This window comes from Aegilops tauschii, chromosome 2 (genome assembly GCF_002575655.3).
Source record: "Aegilops tauschii subsp. strangulata cultivar AL8/78 chromosome 2, Aet v6.0, whole genome shotgun sequence".
In the NCBI taxonomy this organism is placed as follows: domain Eukaryota; kingdom Viridiplantae; phylum Streptophyta; class Magnoliopsida; order Poales; family Poaceae; genus Aegilops; species Aegilops tauschii.
The window spans coordinates 623904614-623931032 of NC_053036.3; the positions used below are offsets into that span (position 1 = coordinate 623904614).

The following is a 26419-nucleotide window of genomic DNA, read 5'->3' on the forward strand; positions in this document are numbered from 1 at the left end:
GCAACAGGAAGCCGTCCGTCGCACTATCACTATCTCGATCTCTCCAGTACACTATCACTTTGCTTTATCCACTCCTCACTTCTTCCTCCACCAGCCGCCTCCTCTGTAGCACGGCGCCTACTCTGCAGCACGCCACATCCTCTCCCGGCACGACGTCAGCCGGCGCCCCCCCACCCACACCACCACCACCACGGCCTTGCCCCGTCTCCTCCTATCCCCTCCAGGGCCTCGCCTCGTCTCCTCCTATCCCCTCCAGGCCTCGCCCCGTCGGCCCTTATCCCCAGCACGGCCTCGCCCCGCCCCCTCCTCTGACCACCGCGGCCTTGCCTCGCCGCCAACCCCGCGGATCTTCCCTGGATCGACTCTGCCACCTTCATCCTACTGCCCCAGAGGATATCGAGATGTGAGCTGGTCGACACAATTTGGGAGCAGGCATATCGAATTGGATCGAGATCCAGTGCGTCATCAAGTCGCTCTGGGAAGGAGTTCGCAGCTCGCGTACGTGCTCTACAGGATCAGCCTAATCTCTCTGTCGCCGCTGTTGTTGGCTTGCAATAGACCAGACTATTTCCAGAGGTCAGTTCATCTATCTATCCTCAAGTAGGCCTTGTATCCATTCCTCTGCTTTTCATGCAGCTTCAGTTTGTACACTTAGTAGAACACACTTCCTGACCAAATGATGGACAATAACTCTTCCAGGTACCACAAAGTGGTTGATTCAAAGTTCGCACTATTTATATCACAGGTAATGGTAATAGGAATTTCAGTTCTTGTTCTGAAGGAAATATGCCCTAGAGGCAATAATAAAGTATTATATATTTCCTTATATCATGATAAATGTTCATTATTCATGCTAGAATTGTATTAACCGGAAACATAATACATGTGTGAATACATAGACAAACAGAATGTCACTAGTATGCCTCTACTTGACTAGCTCGTTAATCAAAGATGGTTATGTTTCCTAGCCATAGACATGAGTTGTCATTTGATTAACGAGATCACCTCATTAGGAGAATGACGTGATTGACTTGACCCATTCCGTTAGCTTAGCACCCGATCGTTTAGTATGTTGCTATTGCTTTCTTCATGACTTATACATGTTCCTATGACTATGAGATTATGCAACTCCCGTTTACCGGAGGAACACTTTGTGTGCTACCAAACGTCACAACGTAACTGGGTGATTATAAAGGTGCTCTACATGTGTCTCCAAAGGTACTTGTTGGGTTGGCGTATTTCGAGATTAGGATTTGTCACTCCGATTGTCGGAGAGGTATCTCTGGGCCCACTCGGTAATGCACATCACTATAAGCCTTGCAAGCATTGTGACTAATGAGTTAGTTGCGGGATGATGTATTACGGAACAAGTAAAGAGACTTGCTGGTAACGAGATTGAACTAGGTATCGAGATACCGACGATCGAATCTCGGGCAAGTAACATACCGATGACAAAGGGAACAACGTATGTTGTTATGCGGTCTGACCGATAAAGATCTTCGTAGAATATGTGGGAGCCAATATGGGCATCCAGGTCCCGCTATTGGTTATTGACCGGAGAGGTGTCTCGGTCATGTCTACATAGTTCTCGAACCCAAAGGGTCCGCACGCTTAAAGTTACGATGACAGTTTTATTATGAGTTTATGTATGTTGATGTACCGAAGGAGTTCAGAGTCCCGGATGAGATCGGGGACATGACGAGGAGTCTCGAAATGGTCGAGACGTAAAGATCGATATATTGGACGACTATATTCGGACTTCGGAAAGGTTCCGAGTGATTCGGGTATTTTTCGGAGTACCGGAGAGTTACGGGAATACGTATTGGGCCTTATTGGGCCATACGGGAAAGAAGGAAAAGGGCCTCAAGGGTGGCCGCACCCCTCCCCTTGGTCTGGTCCGAATTGGACTAGGGAAGGGGGGGCGCCCCCTTCCTTCCTTCTCTTTTTCCCTTCCTCTTTTCCTATTCCATATGGGAGGTGGAATCCTACTAGGACTAGGGAGTCCTAGTAGGACTCCACACTTGGTGCGCCCCCTCCTAGGGCCGGCCTCCTCCTCCCTTGCTCCTTTATATACGGGGGCAGAGGGCACCCCATGGACACACTTGATATACGATATTTTAGCCGTGTGCGGTGCCCCTTTCCACCAGATTACACCTCGATAATACCGTCGCGGAGCTTAGGCGAAGCCCTGCGTCGGTGGAACATCATCATCGTCACCACGCCGTCGTGCTGACGAAACTCTCCCTCAACACTCGGCTGGATCGGAGTTCGAGGGACGTCATCGAGCTGAACGTGTGTAGAACTTCGGAGGTGCCGTGCGTTTGGTACTTGATCGGTCGGATCGTGAAGACGTACGACTACATCAACCGCGTTATGATAACGCTTCCGCTGTCGGTCTACGAGGGTACGTGGACAACACTCTCCCCTCTCGTTGCTATGCATCACCATGATCTTGCGTGTGCGTAGGAATTTTTTTTGAAATTACTACGTTCCCCAACAGTGGTATCAGAGCCTGGTTTTATGCGTTGATGCTATGCACGAGTAGAACACAAGTGAGTTGTGGGCGATATAAGTCATACTGCTTACCAGCATGTCATACTTTGGTTCAGCGGTATTGTGAGATGAAGCGGCCCGGACCGACATTACGCGTACGCTTACGCGAGACTGGTTTCACCGTTCGGAGCACTCGTTGCTTAAAGGTGACTGGCGGGTGTCTGTCTCTCTCACTTTAGTTGAACTGAGTGTGGCTACGCCCGGTCCTTGTGAAGGTTAAAACAGCACCAACTTGACAAACTATCGTTGTGGTTTTGATGCGTAGGTAAGAACGGTTCTTGTTAAGCCCGTAGCAGCCACGTAAAACATGCAACAACAAAGTAGAGGACGTCTAACTTGTTTTTGCAGGGCATGTTGTGATGTGATATGATCAAGACATGATGTGATATAATTTGTTGTATGAGATGATCATGTTTTGTAACCGAGTTATCGGCAACTGGCAGGAGCCATATGGTTGTCGCTTTATTGTATGAGATGCAATCGCCATGTAATAGTTTTACTTTATCACTAAGCGGTAGCGATAGTCGTAAAAGCAATAAGTTGGCGAGACGACAACGATACTACGATGGAGATCAAGGTGTCGTGCCGGTGACGATGGTGATCATGATGGTGCTTCGGAGATGGAGATCACGAGCACGGTGCTTCAAAGATGGAGATCACAAGCACAAGATGATGATGGCCATATCATATCACTTATATTGATTGCATGTGATGTTAATCCTTTATGCATCTTATCTTGCTTTGATTGACGGTAGCATTATAAGATGATCTCTCACTAAAATTTCAAGATAAAAGTGTTCTCCCTGAGTATGCACCGTTGCGAAAGTTCTTCGTGCTGAGACACCACGTGATGATCGGGTGTGATAAGCTCTACGTTCAAATACAACGGGTGCAAAACAGTTGCACACGTGGAATACTCAGGTTAAACTTGACGAGCCTAGCATATGCAAATATGGCCTCGGAACACAGAGACCGAAAGGTCGAGCGTGAATCATATAGTAGATATGATCAACATAATGATGTTCACCATTGAAACTACTCCATCTCACGTGATGATCGGACATGGTTTAGTTGATTTGGATCACGTAATCACTTAGATGATTAGAGGGATATCTATCTAAGTGGGAGTTCTTAAGTAATATGATTAATTGAACTTGAATTTATCATGAACTTAGTCCTGATAGTATTTTGCAAATTATGTTGTAGATCAATGGCTCGCGTTGTTGCTTCCCTGTGTTTATTTTTGATATGTTCCTAGAGAAAATTATGTTGAAAGATGTTAGTAGCAAAGATGCGGATTGGATCCGTGATCTGAGGATTATCCTCATTGCTGCACAGAAGAATTATGTTCTTGATGCATCGCTAGGTGACAGACCTATTGCAGGAGCAGATGCAGACGTTATGAACGTTTGGCTAGCTCAATATGATGACTACTTGATAGTTTAGTGCACCATGCTTAACGGCTTAGAATCGGGACTTCAAAGACGTTTTGAACGTCATGGACCATATAAGATGTTCCAGGAGTTGAAGTTAATATTTCAAGCAAATACCCGAGTTGAGAGATATGAAGTCTCCAACAAGTTCTATAGCTAAAAGATGGAGGAGAATCGCTCAACTAGTGAGCATGTGCTCAGATTGTCTGGGTACTACAATCGCTTGAATCAAGTGGGAGTTTATCTTCCAGATAAAATAGTGATTGACAGAATTCTCTAGTCACCATCACCAAGTTAGTAGAACTTCGTGATGAACTATAGTATGCAAGGGATGACGAAAGTAATTCCCGAGCTCTTCGTGATGCTGAAATCGACGAAGGTAGAAATCAAGAAAAACATCAAGTGTTGATGGTTGACGAGACCACTAGTTTCAAGAAAAGGGCAAAAGGATAGAAGGGGAACTTCAAGAAGAACGGCAAGCAAGTTGCTGCTCAAGTGAAGAAGCCTAAGTCTGGTCCTAAGCCTGAGACTAAGTGCTTCTACTGCAAAGGGACTGGTCACTGGAAGCGGAACTACCCCAACTATTTGGTGGATAAGAAGGATGGCAGAGTGAACAAAGGTATATTGGATATACATGTTATTGATGTGTACTTTACTAGTGTTTATAGCAACCCCTCGGTATTTTATACTGGTTCAGTTGCTAAGAGTAGTAACTCGAAACGGGAGTTGCAGAATAAACAGAGACTAGTAAAAAGCGAGGTGACGATGTGTGTTGGAAGTAATTCCAAGATTGATATGATCATCATCGCACACTCCCTATACTTTCGGGATTAGTGTTGAAACTAAATAAGTGTTATTTGGTGTTTGCGTTGAGCATGAATATGATTTGATCATGTTTATTGCAATACGGTTATTCATTTAAGTTAGAGAACAATTGTTGTTCTGTTTACATGAATAAAAACCTTCTATGGTCATACACACCAACGAAAATGGTTTGTTGGATCTCGATCGTAGTGATCCACATATTCATAATATTGAAGCCAAAAGATACAAAGTTAATAATGATAGTGCAACTTATTTGTGGCACTGCCGTCTAGGTCATATTGGTGTAAAGCGCATGAAGAAACTCCATACTGATGGGATTTTGGAATCACTTGATTATGAATCACTTGATGCTTGCGATCCGTGCCTCATGGGCAAGATGACTAAAACGCCGTTCTCCGGAACTATGGAGAGAGCAACAGATTTGTTGGAAATCATACATACAGATGTATGTGGCCCGATGAATATTGAGGCTCGTAGCAGGTATCATTATTTTCTGACCTTCACAGATGATTTGAGTAGATATGGGTATATCTACTTAATGAAACAGAAGTCTGAAACATTTGAAAAGTTCATATAAATTCAGAGTGAAGTAGAAAATCATCGTAACAAGAAAATAAAGTTTCTACGATCTGATCGCGGAGACAAATATTTGAGTTACGAGTTTGGTCTTCAATTAAAACAATGTGGAATAGTTTCACAAATTCGTGCCACCTGGAACACCACAGCATAATGGTGTGTCCGAACGTCATAACCGTACTTTATTGGATATAGTGCAATCTATGATGTCTCTTACCAATTTACCACTATCGTTTTGGGGTTATGCATTAGAGACAGCTACATTCACGTTAAATAGGGCACCATCAAAATCCGTTGAGACGACGCCTTATGAACTGTGGTTTGGCAAGAAACCAAAGTTGTCATTTCTTAAAGTTTGGGGTTGCGATGCTTATGTGAAAAAGTTTCATCCTGATAAGCTCAAACCCAAATCGGATAAATGTGTCTTCATAGGATACCCAAAGGAGACAGTTGGGTACACCTTCTATCACAGATCCGAAGGCAAGACATTCGTTGCTAAGAATGGATCCTTTCTTGAGAAGGAGTTTCTCTCGAAAGAAGTGAGTGGGAGGAAAGTAGAACTTGATGAGGTAACTGTACCTGCTCCCTTATTGGAAAGTAGTTCATCACAGAAATCTGTTCCCGTGACTTCTACACCAATTAGTGAGGAAGTTAATGATGATGATCATGTAATTTCAGATCAAGTTACTACCAAACCTCGTAGGTAAACCAGAGTAAGATCCGCACCAGAGTGGTACGGTAATCCTGTTCTGGAGCTCATGTTACTTGACCATGACGAACCTGCGAACTATGAAGAAGCGATGGTGAGCCCAGATTCCGCAAAATGGCTTGAAGCCATAAAATCTGAGATGAGATCCATGTATGAGAACAAAGTGTGGACTTTGGTTGACTTGCCCGATGATCGGCAAGCAATTGAGAATAAATGGATCGTCAAGAGGAAGACGGACGCTCATAGTAGTGTTACTATCTACAAAGCTAGAATTGTCGCAAAAAGGTTTTTCGACAAGTTCAAGGTGTTGACTACGATGAGAAGTTTCTCACTCGTATCTATGCTTAAGTCTGTCTGAATCATGTTAGCAATTGCCGCATTTTATGAAATATGGCAAATGGATAAACAAAACTGCATTCCTTAATGGATTTATTAAAGAAGAGTTGTATATGATGCAACCAGAAGGTTTTGTCAATCCTAAAGGTGCTAACAAAATATGCAAGCTCCAGCGATCCATCTATGGACTGGTGCAAGCATCTCGGAGTTGGAATATACACTTTGATAAGTTGATCAAATGATATAGTTTTATACAGACTTGCGGTGAAGCCTGTATTTACAAGAAAGTGAGTGGGAGCACTACAACATTTCTGATAAGTATATGTGAATGACATATTGTTGATCAGAAATAATGTAAGATTATTCTGCAAAGCATAAAGGAGTGTTTGAAAGGAGTTTTTCAAAGAAAGACCTCGGTGAAGCTGCTTACATATTGAGCATCAAGATCTATAGAGATAGATGAAGATGCTTGATAAGTTTTTCAATGAGTACATACCTTAACAAGATTTTGAAGTAGTTCAAAATAGAACAGTCAAAGAAAGAGTTCTTGCCTGTGTTACAAGGTGTGAAATTGAGTAAGACTCAAAGCCCGACCACGGCAGAAGATAGAAAGAGAATGAAAGTCATTCCCTATGCCTTGGCCATAGGTTCTATAAAGTATGCCATGCTGTGTACCAGATCTATTGTATACCCTACACTGATTTTGGCAAGGGAGTACAATAGTGATCTAGGAGTAGATCACTGGACAGCGGTCAAAGTTATCCTTAGTGGAATAAGGATATGTTTCTCGATTATGGAAGTGACAAAAGGTTCATCGTAAAGGGTTACGTCGATGCAAGTTTTGACACTAAATCTAGATGACTCTAAGTCTCGGTCTAGATACATATTGAAAGTGGGAGTAATTAGCTAGAGTAGCTCCGTGAAGAGCATTGTAGACATAGATATTTGCAAAATACTTACGGATCTGAATGTGACAGACCCGTTGACTAAAATTATCTCACAATCAAAACATGATCACACCTTAGTACTCTTTGGGTGTTAATCACATAACGATGTGAACTAGATTATTGACTCTAGTAAACCCTTTGAGTGTTGGTCACATAGAGATGTGAACTATGGGTGTTAATCACATGGTGATGTGAATTATTGATGCTAAATCACATGGCGATGTGAACTAGATTATTGACTCTAGTGCAAGTGGGAGACTGAAGGAAATATGCCCTAGAGGCAATAATAAAGTATTATATATTTCCTTATATCATGATAAATGTTTATTATTCATGCTAGAATTGTATTAACCGGAAACATAATACATGTGTGAATACATAGACAAACAGAATGTCACTAGTATGCCTCTACTTGACTAGCTCGTTAATCAAAGATGGTTATGTTTCCTAGCCATAGACATGAGTTATCATTTGATTAACGAGATCACCTCATTAGGAGAATGACGTGATTGACTTGACCCATTCCGTTAGCTTAGCACCCGATCGTTTAGTATGTTGCTATTGCTTTCTTCATGACTTATACATGTTCCTATGACTATGAGATTATGCAACTCCCGTTTACCGGAGGAACACTTTGTGTGCTACCAAACGTCACAACGTAACTGGGTGATTATAAAGGTGCTCTACATGTGTCTCCAAAGGTACTTGTTGGGTTGGCGTATTTCGAGATTAGGATTTGTCACTCCGATTGTCGGAGAGGTATCTCTGGGCCCACTCGGTAATGCACATCACTATAAGCCTTGCAAGCATTGTGACTAATGAGTTAGTTGCGGGATGATGTATTACGGAACGAGTAAAGAGACTTGCCGGTAACGAGATTGAACTAGGTATCGAGATACCGACGATCGAATCTCGGGCAAGTAACATACCGATGACAAAGGGAACAACGTATGTTGTTATGCGGTCTGACCGATAAAGATCTTCGTAGAATATGTGGGAGCCAATATGGGCATCCAGGTCCCGCTATTGGTTATTGACCGGAGAGGTGTCTCGGTCATGTCTACATAGTTCTCGAACCCAAAGGGTCCGCACGCTTAAAGTTACGATGACAGTTTTATTATGAGTTTATGTATGTTGATGTACCGAAGGAGTTCGGAGTCCCGGATGAGATCGGGGACATGACGAGGAGTCTCGAAATGGTCGAGACGTAAAGATCGATATATTGGACGACTATATTCGGACTTCGGAAAGGTTCCGAGTGATTCGGGTATTTTTCGGAGTACCGGAGAGTTACGGGAATACGTATTGGGCCTTATTGGGCCATACGGGAAAGAAGGAAAAGGGCCTCAAGGGTGGCCGCACCCCTCCCCTTGGTCTGGTCCGAATTGGACTAGGGAAGGGGGGCGCCCCCTTCCTTCCTTCTCTTTTTCCCTTCCTCCTTTCCTATTCCATATGGGAGGTGGAATCCTACTAGGACTAGGGAGTCCTAGTAGGACTCCACACTTGGTGCGCCCCCTCCTAGGGCCTGCCTCCTCCTCCCTTGCTCCTTTATATACGGGGGCAGAGGGCACCCCATGGACACACTTGATATACGATATTTTAGCCGTGTGCGGTGCCACTCTCCACCAGATTACACCTCGATAATACCGTCGCGGAGCTTAGGCGAAGCCCTGCGTCGGTGGAACATCATCATCGTCACCACGCCGTCGTGCTGACGAAACTATCCCTCAATACTCGGCTGGATCGGAGTTCGAGGGACGTCATCGAGCTGAACGTGTGTAGAACTTCGGAGGTGCCGTGCGTTCGGTACTTGATCGGTCGGATCGTGAAGACGTACGACTACATCAACCGCGTTATGATAACGCTTCCGCTGTCTGTCTACGAGGGTACGTGGACAACACTCTCCCCTCTCGTTGCTATGCATCACCATGATCTTGCGTGTGCGTAGGAATTTTTTTGAAATTACTACGTTCCCCAACATGTTCTTGATCTCCTGTATGTAGAATGTTATTTTTTACATTGCTTGTACCAATTGCAGGATGGTACAAATGGAGAAGTAAAAAATAAGGCCTGGAGTTATACCCAAGTAATTTATGCAGGTGCGGAAAGAAACACTTGATCTATGCTCAATTGCCTAATAGTATAACAGAACACGCTCTGCTTCTTCTCCTGTAATATTGCTAGCATAGCTGATACTTCTCCTATAATATTGCTAGCATAGCTGATAGTACAAGTTAATGCGTGACTGCTTACTCTATTTAGCCCTATGAGTGAATAAAAAAAGATTGAAAATCGTAACGCATTTTTTATATGCAGCCCAATGAAGTGTATCGCCTTGAGCTCCATTATTTAGGCCAGATCTCATGAGAGGTGTTGTGTCAATTGCATTGGCATACAATAAGGTAAATAATTGCATTGGCATACCAAATCTCTTGAACAAATGTGATTCAGGAATGCTATGAGTGATAAAATAAACATAATAACATACCAAATGTGCCCTGTTAAGCATAAATGCGATGAGTTATAGTAGGAGGCGTACCCATCCGTCTGAAGACTGCTCTTAATATATTCTTCTCGTTTCCATGTTGTAACATCTAGATCAATCCACTTATCGGATTTTAATTCCATGTGCTTGGATGCATATTTGAATAAATCCTCTAGTCCTTCTAGCTGTTGTACCAACAAATGGAAAAAGTATAAGCATCACAAGTGAGAAATAGGAAAAAGAAGGTTCTTAGAAAAGATGGGGGAGTAGGACTAAGTACTAACTGTATCAGTGAGGTCCTTGCCCTCATGTATGGGCCTAGCGAGTCGAGCACTTGAACACATTTTTTCTGGCATTTATAACACATAAATACCAGTGAATATCGTCCATGTTTATTGGTAAGTATATCTGAAGAAAATGATTATTTTAGTTGTAGAAGTATGTGGACGAATCGGTCGTTCTTGCTGTAGTTCATAGAAATATGTAGAAAAGTAAGACTAACCATATCGTTTTCCAAATACGCTTTGGCTCTGTTTAATACCCATGCTGGTGCAGCATCCATGTCATCTGAGGGCAGATAGCTACCGATCTTCATCATCTTAGAGATGCATGCATTCTCTAAGAACACACTTCCACCTGACCTTACTTGTAGATGCTCCGTAAAAATCATGCAATTTATGTACGTATTTATGACCTACAATTAAAAGTATAGATAGTATATTAGATGATACATACTTCTAATTAAATAGCATCTTCATGTCCTAATATACTTACTTCGTCGCCAACCCATTCTTTGGGCGATAGAAGAGATAGTAAATGTCTTTTTTTAGAAATGCGTCGCCGATGCTCACTAAATTTCTTTCTTTACTTGGTTCGGATCTGATTTTTTCTATAACGGACCAATCATCGCCAGTGCAGGCATAATCTGTCACGATGGCCATAATAACATTTAATGATAATGAACACAAAAACAATAATATAGCAGTACAAGGACATTGAAGGTTTTGTTCTGTGCCTTGTGGAGAAACAACATAGTCTTGTGCCTTCTTAGGCTTGTTATGTCGTCCTATATGTTTCTTTATATGCACGGGCATTGTTAGCTCGTCCTCTATAGTTTGAAGCCCTTCCGTGCCGGGTGTTCGTACCAATTTCTCGTCCTCAATTGCCACCATTTGTTGACTTGTTTCGTTGTGGGTTAATTTCTGAAAACAATATTAGAAGAATTACCCGTATGTAGGATATAATATAATTATAATAGTTTTGGAAGAAATAATTGGAAAAGGAAAGTCACATTTGTATGTTCAGAATCTTTGGCCTCTCTGTTTGCTATGTTTTCTTCAAGAATAGGTGTATATTCTGAGCTCTCCGTGCAATTATTTTCCTCCACTTCATTATTGTTGAGTACTTCACTTGATTCGTCATCTCTCGGTAGCTAAAACACATGGTAGTATAATATTATAACAGATAGAATATCTTTTTGATATGATATTGTACTAAAAAAATTACAAAGTGCTCTGTGGTGTTAGAATTAGAATAGTAATGACATGTGGAAAGAAAACTTGCCTCTGTGGACTCGGGATATGTATCCTCCTGTACGGTTATCACCTCATCAATATGCATATTCTCTGTATCCTCCATAGTAGAGTCTTCTTGTATCAACTGTGCCGACTCATAGTTTGTATCCTCGTCCTTCTTTATGACCTCTTCAACCTGCATATTATCTATATCCTCATCCTTTGCTACCTTGTTGATGCCATCCTAACAACCCAAGTATGACACTTTTAGATAGGAAACCTTGCATAGAAAGAACAGAGATATAATATGTCTTTACCATCTCGATAGCATGGACAGTAGTACCGGATCTGGTTGGAGATTGACTCGCATGGGGCACCGGTGACGGAGGCATAGACATGGACGATGATGGTGCTTCACCAAGGGCAGATGTGTGCGGCTCAGTGGAGAGACTTGTTGTGGATGTATGTTGGGATGCGGATGAGAGATCGCGAGGGAGGATGGAGGAGAGGTGAAAGTAATGGTATCAGACAATATAAGGCAGAATCGTGAGAGAAAGGAAACTACTATCGCGATAATTGGGGACTCCTGATTGCTATCATCCCCGGATTTTTCTGAGGCCCCAGAATCTTATCTTGTGCTTTTTTATACTCACACAAAATTATTGGAGTTATTTTCGTGGTACATTTTATATGCATAAATATTGTGATTGGCCCACCTTCCTTCTGTAACCGTGGGCTTAATAATTCAGAAAAGGCACACCCTTTTAATATTTGAGAAACTAATTTTTTTCTGTTTCATTTGAAATTCAGCTGATGTATGGTGGTTGCCTTCTTGTACATGAGCAAGCGACTGCGGGAGATCACGACTTGTTCTTTTGATTTTTTTGGTTCATCACATGATCCATCAAGCCAGCCAAGGGGGAGATCAGTGAAGAGGTGAAGTAGAAATTGGAATCGGAATAGGAGGCATATCTTCAACTGGTTTGATGCATGTTGGAAGAGGTATTCTCGCCCACTGTGGTTATCCACCAGTTTAGTCTGTTACATGACTTATATTCTTTTATGAATACTGTATGCATTATTCTTTTGATTTTTTTCTAAAAAAAGAAAGCATGTGAGCTCGTGTGCTATAGATCCGGGAACGTCCTATTTGCAACATAGTAGTAAAAAACGCCTTTTAACTTCAATATATTCCAGGAATCTCAGTCTTTTGCAGTTTTCGTTACAAATATATCATAGAACATCTCACTTAGGCATTCAAGAATATATTCCAGGAATCTCAATCTTTTGCAGTTTTCGTTACAAATATATCATAGAGCATCTCACTTGGGCATTCAAGAACATGTTTAATAGAACATAATTTCGAAGGGAAAATTTAGATAGTACAGGATACAGCACAAAGCGTTCCTTATTATGTATGATCTGACCCCATGTCGTAGCATCAGTCGACCATGCTCTTCTCTTCCAAATAGGTTTACAAGTTGCACATGTGGAGACCAGTAACCACAGCAAAGCCTCAATTCTCCTGAACAAGAATATTTCTCAAACCTGATCAACAAAAAATGTGAAGTGATTAGTGCATGACATGAGATACGGCTACAAAAATGAAAAGCTTGTAAGGAGCTAGTTTCATAAGCTGGTTTTGAAAGCGAACATAGTATGTGAAAAGAAATAATGGAATAATGCACCTGCCTCATCTCTCCAAAACATCTCTGTAGACAATGTTCTTGGTGCTTTTCCCGGATTTATCAACATCCTTGTTTGGCTTGGCCAAAATCCGTGTCGTCTCTCTCGACACTCCTCTTGACAATGCAACATATAGCTGCCCATGTGAGAATACTGGCTCGGGAAGGTAAATGCCGACATTTGGGATGGTCTGACCCTGTGCCTTGTTAATTGTCATGGCAAAACTCAGGCGGATGGGGAACTGTTTTCTCTTAAGTTTGAAAGGAAGTGAGGTGTCCTCTGAGGGTGACATAGGGATCCTAGGTATAAACACCCTCTTTCCAGCATGCTGACCACCAACAATCTCCGCATCGATTGCATTATCCTGAAAGGCTCTGGTCATAAGCCGTGTTCCATTGCATAGATCATTATGAGGGTCGAGGTTCCGGAGCAGAATGACTAGACAATTGACCTTTAATTTCAAAACATGCGGGGGCAAGCCATTTGGTGTGACTGAGTTCAAAAAATCAAATGTGTAATTATTCTGCAAGTCATCCTCAATTGAGTCAAAACTATGGTATAACTTTTCTTCGCCTGGAAACCTGGAGATCATTTTGTCATTCAGGTCATCGACATGATCGTTCTTGGTTGAAAGAATAGCACGTGCACTCATGTACTCTCTCGATCTAGCATTGGCCTGCAAAGATGGGAAGACATCTTCGATGAGCATGTTAATAGCTTTTTCATCCTCGGTATAGCCAATGACAATGTCCTCGGGGAGACGGACATAATCGTCGCCAATTGTCTCTTCAGTTCCATTGCCTATCCTTAGTAGGTATTCTGAGAACCAAGGATCAGCCTGTGCCCGCATATTGCGCGTGAGACGTATCTTGCGGGTCTTCTCCCAAAGATAGGATCTCAGAAGTGTAGCATCCGTTATCTGTGCTCTTGTCCCACGTGTCACAACGGGTAGGACCTGCCTGAAATCACCACCAAAGACAACAACCTTTCCTCCAAACGGCAAAGAACATTCCATTATATCCTGTAGTGATCTATCAAGCGTCTCAACTGCTTGTCGTTTTGTCATAGCGACTTCGTCCCAAATTATCAGGGATGCCTGTCTAAGAAACTCCGCTGTACCACTCTATTTTGTGAAACCGCACATACTGTTGTCAGTGAGCTTGATTGGAATTTTGAACCAGGAGTGTGCTGTGCGTCCTCCAGGCATTATCGATGCTGCAATACCAGATGTAGCAGTTGCGATCACGATTTCGCCCATGGAACGCACCTTTGCTAGAAATGCCTTGTACAAGTACGTCTTCCCAGTTCCTCCTGGACCATCAACAAAGAATATCTGGCTTTTTTTGTTCATCACATGATCCATTATGTCATTGAAACCAGCTAGCTGCTCATGGTTCAAACTGCTAAATAGATCTAGATGTTCTGTGTCCGAGGTGATTTGCCTCTCCTCTATTACCTCTCTGTATTCACTGTCATAAGAACCATCGGTCTCAACCAGATCCGGAAGTCCATAGCTCTTAATATCCTTTCCCATGGATTGCAACATATCCCTAATATCTCGAAGGACCATCTGCTCAAGTACCAACTCATTGGATTCATTACGACTGTAGTCCTCACACATTGATGGTAGATGTTTATCCCACAATTGTCGAATTTCTGTTGCCTCGCAAAATACCAATATAGTTGCAAACAACCGTCTTAGGGCAGAAGGCATCTGAAATGTGGCTGCCTCTGTCATGCAATCATGAAGAGTCTTGTCGTGCTCAATGAGGCCTAAGTGCTCACATGCCTCTCTGAAGGAAGTGCATAGGTTGCCATTTACTGTTTTTAAATCATCAAAAGAAGTGGCACCTCCAACATGACTTAGCAGCACACGCAAGTAGTACCTCTCTCCTTCAGCAGGGTGTGCATACACAAGTCTTCCAATCTGTGATCTGTTATTTCTTCTCTTCTGCCACTTCTTTTTTCCAGCTATCCATCTATAATGCTCTGGAAACTCTCTGTACAACAATTTTTGTGCTTGCGGATTCCTCCAGTTCATCTCAAAGTACTCGGTAAGCATGGACCTGGATGCAGATGGTCGAGCGACAACATCTTCTAGATTTTCACCAGCTTTAAATGCAATTGTATGCATGTTCGGCAAATGAAGCTGGAGCTGCAGCACTGATGGACTGACACCAAACATTTTGAAACCAAAAATCCTATAAATAGCCTCTGGAGGAGATACGTAGCGTGCATCCCTATATTGTCGGATTTCATTGATGATTCCACCATCATTGATTATGTCCTGCTCGAATGCAAAGGACGTCCGATCATGGCCTTTATAGATGTACTTGAACAAATACTTGACTGCCTTGATGCTCGAGCATGCTTCCACATTAATGTGGCAGTTGTATCGCATAAGCAAAGAAGGGTTGTAAGGGACCACCCATCTATTGTCCAAATTCGCTCCTCTGATCCTAACTCCACGCCCATCGTCCCTCCTCCGATAGATGGGATAAGAGTCTTTCCCTTGTTGTGTGGCATCACAAAAATCTCGCGGATAATGAAACCTACACTGTCCCTCAATCATGCAAGGACAACTCTTTTTCAACTCACCACAGGGTCCGTGCAGCATGTGTTTGACGACCAGGTCATGCAGAACGGGGTGTTTCTCTTTGTCAGGTATCTCTGCGGATATCACCCGATCATAGTCATCTGGGGATGCTAACTTGCTATTTGTTTTCATGATTAAAAGTATATGCTCATGAGGAAGGCCTCGTTTCTGAAACTCGGTGACATGTACATAAGCTGCGACTTCTCCGAAATGCTTACCCTTAGTTAGCAAGTCCATCATATCTCGTTGTTTAGCCTTGTATACTCTTGCCACAAGGTCTGGACGGTCTTGTGGCAGTTGTCCAGGCATCAGATTATGGGTTATCTCCTCCCAATAGGGATTGCAAGTCATCGTGATAAAATAATCCGGTTTACCCCACCGTTGGACTATTGCCATCGCATCCAGCAACCTCCGCTGCATGTCGCGATCACCACCAGGAAACGTACGTGGAAGCACGATTCTCTTGCCAATTCGATCACCGCGTGACTCGCCGGCAACGATGGTGTCAACAAGACCCTGTAAGAGTATACAAGGTTATGGAAAAGGCATGATTTTCAAAATGTTCTTGTATTACGATGTATTGGAATAAACAAAAGCACCATACCCGGTAGAGATCAGCTCGTATAACCTTTTGATTTTCTGGCTTTGAGTACCAGTCCAACCTCATAGTCTCAATCTTGATATACATATCAACCGCCCACTGTTGGAAAAGGCGCCCACCAAACAAGATGATGTTAAAAAGCTTCTTCCTGACCTGTAGCTTGAAGCAGTAGTACTCCCTTGCACTAACAAATTTCCTGGATTGTGTTGCATTGACCTCATTGTCACCAAAATCCTCATCTTGGATATCCTCATTATCATCTACAATATTGAACATAAATACCAGTAGACTGGCTGGACTCATAATGACTGACAACATAAGATTTGCTTAAGAATATAAGCAATGATGACTGGTACCTGCATGTAGATCAGCCGCTTGGCCTTCATCTGGCATAAAATTGCCAACTTGTTCCCTTTCATTAATTAAATTATCATCTGTTTGATAGGTGAACCAATTCATAAGTTTCATATTCCTTTTTTATTCACAAAGATAGCAAGTATATAAAAACAATTTAATAATGAACACCATACCTGTATGTAAACCAGTGACCCGGTCTTCATCTGACACAAAGGTGCCAACTCGTTCCCTTCCATTAATCAAGTTTTCATCTGTTTGATAGGTTGTGGAAGTCAAATGTTTTTATTATTCTTCTTAAAGATAGTAAGTAGATAACAAATTAATAATGAACATCATACCTGTATGTAAATCAGAGGTGCGGTTGTCTTGCGGTCCAGAATTATGCGCTGGAAATTGGGTGGTGTCATCGGGGGCCTGAACATACGGCATCCAACGATTCCAACCAGTCTCCCCACGTGGGAAAAACAGTGGATATGACAATGGGTCATAGCACCCATAGTACGCTCTAATATAGAGTGGTCGGTCTCCTTTTTTGGCATGCACGACAACACTCCTGTCAAAACAGTTTTGTGGGTCGCTCCTTTCAACCCATATCGCTGCCACCTGAGAAGTCGTTGGGGCATTGTACCTACGTTGATCCAACTTGATATCTGTGTTTAGTGAGATCTTGTACTCATCTAGATTCAGAACAGACCCAAGGCTCTTGAAAGCCCGTGCATAAGGGTTCTGCTCTAGTATTCCTAGAATTTTTCGTATGAGATCTATATCTAGATCTGGAGACCTATTAGTCCTGTGCACCAAGTTATGATCTGTATCATAAATATAGAGTTGCAAATGCCTAGGGCCATTATCAGCCGGCACCAGCTCATCAAGAGCGTGGTACAACCCCCCACAAGCACGAAAGGTATATACGCCGGTTCCTGCTGCAGTGCTTACTCGACGATCAAGGGTGACTCCAAGACTTGTGAATGAGAAGTGAGAGTTGAAATACCGTATATTGTCTCGAAAATGTTTAGCATCGTCATCACGTTGACTTGTGAACAACCGTTTCAACTCGTCTTGGACCTCGGGAGTAAATAAATCTACTTTCCCCTTTCTGCAACAAAATGCAGGTCCCTCGTATTGAAACCGCAATGCTCCACAGTGGAGACAGTCCCTAACTTTTCTAAGGACGTGGTGATTTTTGGGAAGGTTAATGTAAGCCCTATCATGAGAATCATTTGTTGGTGTTCCATCAGTGTGACGTCGTTCAACTCGGTAGGATTCAAAGTCAACATCTGGATTGGAATATGAAGATTAATTAATATTTTGTTCTGCAGAAAAGACAGTATTATACTATATATGGAAACTCATGATAGCAATAAGGTACCTTGGTGGGCAAACATCCTAGCTTCTTCATCAGGCTCAACATATTCAGTTTCAATAAGGTTTTCAACTCCCAAGCAGTCTATTTAGTAGACAAATATTAGTTTGTAATAATTATAAGATATCCTAAAATAAACATAGAACCGTAAATGCATTAATGTGTACCATCCATATTTGTTGTGTTGCCATCGGGCTCTAGTATTCCATATGCATCATCGTCGTGGTCGTTGCCTGACAACATATGTTGCAAAATGGGCAAGTATCAGCGATGAATGAAAGGTATGAACCAAGAAGTAGTCAATGAAAGCACCATTATAATTGTTGACTTGATTGTGTCCACGTGACGACGCAGTGACTATGTTGTCTCGCCTCATCCTCCTTCCAATGGTTTGTCTCAGGTACATATCATTTGTGTGTAGCCAATCACAATCTTCATCAGCTACAAAAACATTGAGTGAATCTCACTTAGGAAATCCAAGATAAGATATACAGTGTTTCATGTAGCTGGCATTACCTGTATCAGATTGGTTTTGTTCTCCGGGTGTAAGCACTACTGTAGATTTGGCTGCACGACGTTTGTCACGTAGGCTTTGCAATATCTCTTCTTTATGTTGCTCATACCGGGCATTTTCCCTCTGCCTCTTCAGTGCTTGTTTTTCTTCTGTATAGTAAGTGTGAATTAGGTTCAAGACAACTTGAGCAACAGAGGTTTATACTATGTATGATGTATGTGTGCATTATGTACGATTGTTAATATGAGCCAGAAATGATTACCATACGAACGGTTGCATCTGTAGGCTTGAAGTGGCGGTCGTAACACAGTCAGTTGGGAGGACTCAATGGCAGAGTTCATATTATTAACATTTTCCTTGTTAGAGACGACAGTATCTGGTGTTGTTAGTGAACATGGACCATGAAGTGGAGTCTGATCACTCATTACCACATCAACAGGTATGCCTGCATCAAAATTGTATTACCAAAGTCAGTTGCTGACACACAAAAGCCGGTAGTATGTCTGGATGTAGGAGAACACATGACCTTCCACAACTGGTGTGTGTCGTTGCTGGGTAATAGCAGACTGCGCACTGGGCATCCCCACAGTGTCAAAACCTGTCGAAAGGGACTTTTAATTAACATGTCTTTAGATGTGATTAATGAAATGTATGATAAAGAACAGAGAAAATTGAGTAACCAGGCGACATGGCCACGGGTGGCTTAGATGGAGTGTTGGTTCCATTTAAAATAGCGGACATAGCTTTCTTACGATCCCTTGCCTCCTTTCTTTTTTTCAATATTGCATCCCTGTTTAGTGCATACCTCTCCCTTTCCCTCTGTCTCTTTAGTTCTTTTGGATCTGTTTTTTGACCTGCGAGGCAATGACATAGTCGGTACTTACATGATCTTAGTAGCTAGGAGTAGGTGATATATGTATTTACCTGAACTGTCGTTGTTCGTCAGGTCCTGAAAGGGAGTACGTACCCCACTACGCTGAGATCCGGACATACTGTCTTCTCAATGGCTCCTGTTCTGAAACACTTCACGAACCCTGCCTGAACTCAGTGTGCTATGCAAATTATGATGTACTGTAAGTATAAAATTACACGTTGTCAGATTAAAAGAGCAATTCCTTTTGTCTTATGTCTGACCAAAAGACGTGCAAATTCAGTTGATCTAACCTGTGCACTGGCAGGTTCGGCAGTAGTCATATGTACTGGAGATGTTGCTGGCTACAGGGGTGATGACACCGGAGGTAAGGCAGTGCGCCGGGTCGAGGACGTCGCTGACACCGGGGGCGAGGGCGGCGTATTGAGGAGAGTTAGGGCTGCAAGGCGGGTCGAGGACGTCGCGGAGACCAGGGGCGAGGGTCACGTGCCGAGGGCGGCCGGGCGGGGCGGAGCGAGGACGGCGGGACGGCGTGCCGACGCGAGGTTCGTGGCGTGGTGGCGTTGATCGCGGAGATACGACATTATTCGCTGGATGGAGTTGTCATCGTTGGGATGTGTAGGAGCCTGGACGTGGGAGTCTGCCGGCAGAACATTTCCTTACAACCGTCGATCTGTTTGTATTATGGTTGATGAAACGTGGACAGTTGGATGGTAGTTAGTGGGTATGATCGGACGTCTGGGGTAATTGTGTGTGCACTTTCTCGTGTGGATGTAGGGGAAGTAACGTTTGGTCTTTTAATAGTAGTATAGATAAGGTAAGGACCGGTTCAACTATGCTGTTTAAACCGGCCCTTGAGTGTTACCAGGTAAGTCGTTTTTCTTGCAGTGATTATTAAGCCGGTATTAAGTCTACATGGCATGGTAAGGATGACTATGGAATAAGCAAGATAGTCATACCTCAGACTTTTGCTGTAGTTTCTTCACCATATAAATTTCCAGGTCCCGGCTGTTGTGCACTTGATTAATATAGCCAGCGACAATATCTCCAATGCTCAGATTGGCATAATCAGTGATGTCCAGCCTGGCCCTGCGGCGTTCCAGAAGTTCTTCCTTGGCAGAGCACCTAGCCAACACGGTGGGCCTTCCCGGTTCAACAAACTCGGTCCGGGTAATCACAACGTTCGGATCATCTGGATGAGCCGGGCTGGGGATCTCCGAGTTATCAGAACCTTCCATAACTGGCTCATCAGATGGAGCAGTGGTGGTTTCCGGAGCTGGTGCAGACAGCGGCTCATGAGCAGAAGCTTCAGGTTCAGTCAGGACCGGCTCTTCGGCCGGCTTATTTTTCTTTGCCCTCTTGCTGGGCTTTACTTGTACACTGAAAGTCAAAGGGTTAGTGCAAAAACATGAGTAAGATAAGCACAAAATAAGCTGATCATCATTACCCGGGTGCGGTCTTGAAGGCCGGCAAGCTAGACTGCATTGAGTCGCCGGAGGAAGGTGAAGTTCCCTGGTAGTTTGAATCAGAAGAATTGAGTGGTTGACAAGTGACGCCCGCCAAAGGATGAAAAGGATATAAGCCAGAGATAACCTCAGTCCAGCGCTTCCTTGATGTTTCGGGTAAGCCGGAGGAGAGGTCTGCATCTTTGCTGGTCCGGGTTTGCCTCCGGCTTTCATAAATCTGTCGCTTCAAAAGAAATTGAGGATCTTGATAAGCTAAAGGATGTGAAAATCTTACTTTCCGGGTTACTCTTCGAACTTTCCGTCTCGGCAAAGGCTCGGAGTCGGAGGAAATTATAGTTACCTCTTCATTCACTTCATGACTTGTTCCAGTGTCCTCCTGCTGATAATCCGTGTCAATAAGATGGTTAAAAAAGGAGCCTAAAGAGTCAAGAGCTACCTCTGACTCGGAGGTGTCTTCCAGACGAAGCAGGTCCGAGGCGCTAGGTTTACTCCCCTTCTTACGGGGAGCGGCTTTCCTGGCGGCTTTCTTAACTTTTCTGGCTTTCTTGGCGGCTTCGTGGTCATACTTGACCTTCCAGAATTTATCATTAGCCTGTAAAATACAACAAAGTTTAGTGAGTTAAGACAAAATCGTTAAAATGGAAGGAGAAGTATTCAGGTTAATGGTTTACCGCTGGAGCCGGGTTAGTCTTGCAGAAAGGGCTTAAGCCCACTCTCCCGCAATCTGCCAGGCTCTTGTTCAGAAGCGACTTGGTTGTATCATCAATGACGTCCTCAGGTAAGTCGTTTGGACTGTGTCGAAGAGGATCATCCTTCTGGCCCGTGTAATCACACATCAAGCCGGGGCGGCGGCTTAAAGGAATCACTCGCCAGGCGACCCAGACCCGGACCAGATCAATACCATTTAAGACGTTTCCCAGAAGAGCTTTGATTTTGTTGATGGTGGGGGTAAGTGGTTGACGTTCAGCTTGAGATAATTTGTCTGGCAAGGGGTGATTTGACTCCAGATGCGGGGCGCGAAAGCCGGGCAGAGGGTTCTCGTCAGCCGGAGAAGTGTCCTGGCAGTAGAACCATGTCTGGTTCCAATCTTTTGGGTGGCTTGGCGGCTCAGCATAAGGGAAGAGACAATCTCTCCGTCGTTGGATTGAGATTCCACCGAGCTCCAGGCTGGGCCCATTGGCGCATTCATTTTGGCGGTTCAGATAGAACAACTCTCTAAAGAGTAGTAAGCTGGGCTCTTCTCCAAGGTACACCTCACAGAACACTTGAAAGTTACAAATGTTTGACACGGAATTGGATCCAATGTCTTGAGGTCGCAGGTCAAAAAAGTGCAGAACATCTCTGAAGAATTTTGAGCCAGGAGGAGCAAAGCCCCGGCTCATGTGGTCAGCAAATATGACAACCTCTCCGTCCTTGGGTTGAGGTCTCTCTTCGGACGGGTCAGGAGCACGATAGGACATGACCTCTTTCTTGGGCAGGTAACCCGTTTTCACGAAGTCAGCTAAGGTGCTATCAGTAACGTTGGATCTAACCCAGTTGCACGTAATGGGCGCCTTGGGAGCCTTGGGCGGCATTGTGAAGGATGGAAGCCTATGACAAAATAAAAATTCCGGTTCAAATTTCAGCCAGAGGAAAATTCGGTTCAGTATTTAAGGTGGCGGCTTATGAAGGGGCCTAATGATATATGGCCAATTGTGTCGGGTTATTTAAGCCGCTATGGATACCGTGAGCAACTAGGTTATTTGACTCTGTTATGGATGACCCGGAATATTCATGAAGCATCGCCTTTTTTAAGCCGGTGATATGAGCCGCCATAGCTAACAGATGCAATTTTTGCCTATGTGTTGCACAAACAAGTTTCACAGGTTGCAGTAATTATTTTGGATCAAACGGTCGTCCAGAAAGGAAAATTTTCTAGACCTAAAAACTGGCACAGAGAAGTTCATAACTCCTAATGAGGTCTTTTTGCAAGCAAAAGGGATCTGCTAGTATTGGAAATGGGTGCGAAACCACTACCGCAGGAGTTCTGTACCACTTTTCGGATCAAAAGAAGTCGTGGTGGAAGAATATAAAAGAACAGAGATGAACTACGAAGAACAGGGAGGAACGCGGAACCCTAATGCGGATCTGATGTTTGAGAAGAAGAGGACTTACAGTTGCAGGTTCACTGCGGAGAGTCGCCGCCGTTCTCTGGACTAGTTCAGGTTGATGCAGCGGCCGAGGCTGAGGAAGACGAGAGGCGCGGCGGCGGCGGCGGAGCTCGGGCTCTGAGGTGTTGAGAGGAGGAAGACGATGGAAAGGGAGGAGTGAGAGAAGACCCGGTCGGGCCTATTTATAAGGGACGGCTGTTAAGTGGGCGCGAGAAACGAGGAGGCTGAAGGCATGATTATCCAGTTGCAGAGGCGCCTCGATTTCCGGGATAGTTATTAAGATAAGGATCCGATGAGATACGTTGGACGGAACGTGCATTAATGGCGGATGACGTCACGGCGGGTTACCACGAATCCAGAAGATGACATTATGGCGGGTTATAACCTTCGCGCAAACAGAAGCCGGAAGATTTTCTCTTAAGGTATTGAAGATTGACATGAACCGGTTCAAATCAATCTGGGGCCTAATGTTGAGGATATAGCTACTGGTGTGACCCGCCGTAGATGGGCCGGGTTATGTTGCGACAGCTCTTCGTTCAGAAGCCCAAGGACAGGTTAAGGATGGCGGTTTAGTGATAGGTCTAAGGCCCAGAGGCGGCTTAAGGCCCGTAGTGGTAAACCGCCGTTGTGGCATGACTTGTAGTGTAAGGCAAGAATAATTAAGAGTCCGAGCCGGACACAGTTTATGAGCCGGCCGGGACTCTGAGAGCCGTTGGGCGTTAACCTTTCTATATAAAGGGACGACCCGGCGGCGGTTCAGCACAAGTAAGATCAGATTGATAACTAGGCGCAGCGGTTTAGCTCCCTGGTCATAAAAACCCTAAGTAATCCAACCTCAACTGGAGTAGGCTTTTACCTTCATCGTAAGGGGCAGAACCAGTATAATCCTCGTGTCCTTTGTCCCGTTTAACCCCTTTAAGCTTCCTAGTTGCGATGGCTCCACGACTAAGTCCTTGCACGAGGACATCTGCCGTGACAATTCCACGACACCTCCCCCCCCCCCCCCCCACACACACACACACCGGTTGGGGGTGGCGTACTACAAAACGGTCAAAATGGGGTTCTGTTCAATCGCCTATGTCCAAAACAGAGGTCCTGTTCACCGGAGAAGTGTGGCGTACCGCAAAACGGCCTCCAGGGTATTGTTTATCCAGCGCCAACTGCCTACGGCCTCCACGGGCTACTGTTCATGGAGGGTAATAAACACTAGCGTGGTATCCTCTTATATTTAGAAGCCCTTTGTGGTACCAGCTGACTTTTGTTTCGACAAAGCGTGGTACCCTCTAATAAACACTAGCCATTCATTTTGTCAATCCAATGGACAATAAGTGTTTAACAGCTGCCACAAAGAGGACCACCAATACGATTCCAAGGGAGCTCCTGTTTGGCGCTGTAATCACAATAACCTGGTGCCATAGCCACCAGGCCGAGCAGCAATGCTTGTGCATTGTCACGAATGAGAGCTATTCGATCTTCTTCTAGAGATATATCATATCGCCAGTATTAATTATTTAAAAAATCACAAAAATATAAAAACCATGAATTTTGTAAAAAGTTCTAAAATTAGAAAGGTTCGTAAAAATGGAAAAAGTTCCTTGATTTCAAAATAAAGTTCATCAGTTTTGAAAAAGTTCATCAACTTTAGAAAAAAGTTCACAAATTTGAAAAAAAAAGTTCATTGATTTTTAAAAAGTTCATGAATTTGAAAAAACTCAGTGATTTTGAAAAAAAATATCACAAACTAGAAAAAAGTTCATCAATTTTTAGAGAATTTCATCATTTTGTGAAAAATTTGACAAAATACAAAAAAAGTTCATCAATTTTTTAAAAAGTTCATAGATTAAAAAATCATCAACTCTGGAAAAGTTCACATATTTGAAAAAATCATGGATTTTGAAAAAGTTCATGAATTTAAGAAAAGAAGAAAAAAAGGGACGAAAAGGAAAAGGAGAAAGGATAACAGAAAAGGAAGAAAGAAGAAAAAGAAGAAAAGGTTGTAAGTAATCAGAACTGGTGTGTTGGCTCATGTGGTTAGTGCAGTTTGTCGAGCAGAGGAGAATCTTCTCACGTGCACAAGGCGCCAAATAGGATTTGCCCGATTCCTACTGGTTACCTCGTGATGGGAAATCTCTCATCGTACCTTCCCGTGTGTAGTAAAAAAAAATTAACCCTAACATTTCGTCCCCATCTCCATCTCCACCCCATCCTTGTGATGCCACCGTATGACCCCGTTGCCCACGAGGCCCTCGTCGTGGTCGCCGTCGGAGCCAATCCAGGTTGTCGACCTGCCGTCGTCCAAGACCACGTTGTCATTTGGCTAATTGTTAATCGGTTCCAAAACTGATTGTGTGATTAGAACTTCGGCGAAGGGTGATTGTGTGATTTCATAGCTGGGACACGTATGCTTTGTTTTGCTGTCTGTGTGCGAAATAAAGAAGCCTGCCGTCTATGACACGTTTTGTTACCGACATCATTTTTTAGCACTTTGCATACTTGGTTTAGATGGGCCTGTTTGAGCAAATGCAGGCAAAAAACCAATATTTGCACATAGTCTGGTAATCTGCATGTAGGTTGCCTGCATTAAGGGAGCAATTTTTGCCCGGCATTTGGTTGTGTGTATTGGATGGGTTGATGCAAGTTCCCGGTGTTTGGTTGCATACACGCAACGTGATTCAGAGTTAACAGCTACGCATGACGGCATAGAGTTCCTTGGCACTATGTTCGTGGTGACGGGGTCAGTGTAGGTCGCGGGCGAGGAGGCCGACCGGGCGACGTCGGCGTCCATCCAGCTAGGTTGATGATGATTAGTAGAACAAAGTGTCGCGGCGACTGCGGTCGATGGTGGTCATGGCGCCGTCCAACGCGAAGACCATGGATCCATGAGCGAGTGATCCCATTGACGGAGCAGCGAACCAGTTGCTAGCATCGCTGTCGTGCAGAAAGTCCGTGGGGAGAGACGAATATGAGGGTGCTAAGGTAGAGGATAGGAAGGAGAAATGCAGTGCACGAGTTATCGTGGTGTCGGTGTAGTAAAACGAGAGAGAGGAGGCCAAAAGGAACGACACCGGCGACGGCGCCAGTGTAGTAGGCCGGCGGTGAGGAAGCCAAAAGGAACCAACACAGTGGACAACGCCAGTGTAGTAGGACGCCACGAGAAGGCCGAGAGGAAAGATTAGAAGGGTATAGAAGATTAAGGAGTGTCATTAAAACATCTCACACGTATGCATCTATACAGTCCATGAAGAAGATGTAGATTTGCTCGTCTACGATCGTTGAAATAGAAAATGTGCAAGAAAAAAATCATCTGAAACTGGAGATGAAGCTGTTGGTCAAAGAAAATTTCAAACGGTCGATCATGTGCGATGACTTTGACAAAATTCGTCTAAAAATAGCTTCAAACATGAACACAGAATTGAACATTTACGATGAACGAAACT

At 43.7% G+C, this 26419-nt stretch overlaps 1 long non-coding RNA gene across 2 annotated transcripts; it reads left to right on the forward strand.

The window, feature by feature from the left end:
- The first annotated feature begins 238 nt into the window (after positions 1–238).
- Positions 239–19791, forward strand: LOC120973848 (uncharacterized). 2 transcript variants are annotated; one of them, XR_012203572.1, is made up of 8 exons: positions 239–576; positions 700–745; positions 9418–9478; positions 9696–9781; positions 12189–12380; positions 18781–18934; positions 19442–19568; positions 19674–19791. It is a non-coding gene; the product is annotated as an uncharacterized lncRNA (long non-coding RNA). The 2 variants fall into 2 exon arrangements; XR_012203573.1 differs by lacking the exon at positions 9696–9781.
- The last annotated feature ends 6628 nt before the right edge of the window (positions 19792–26419 follow it).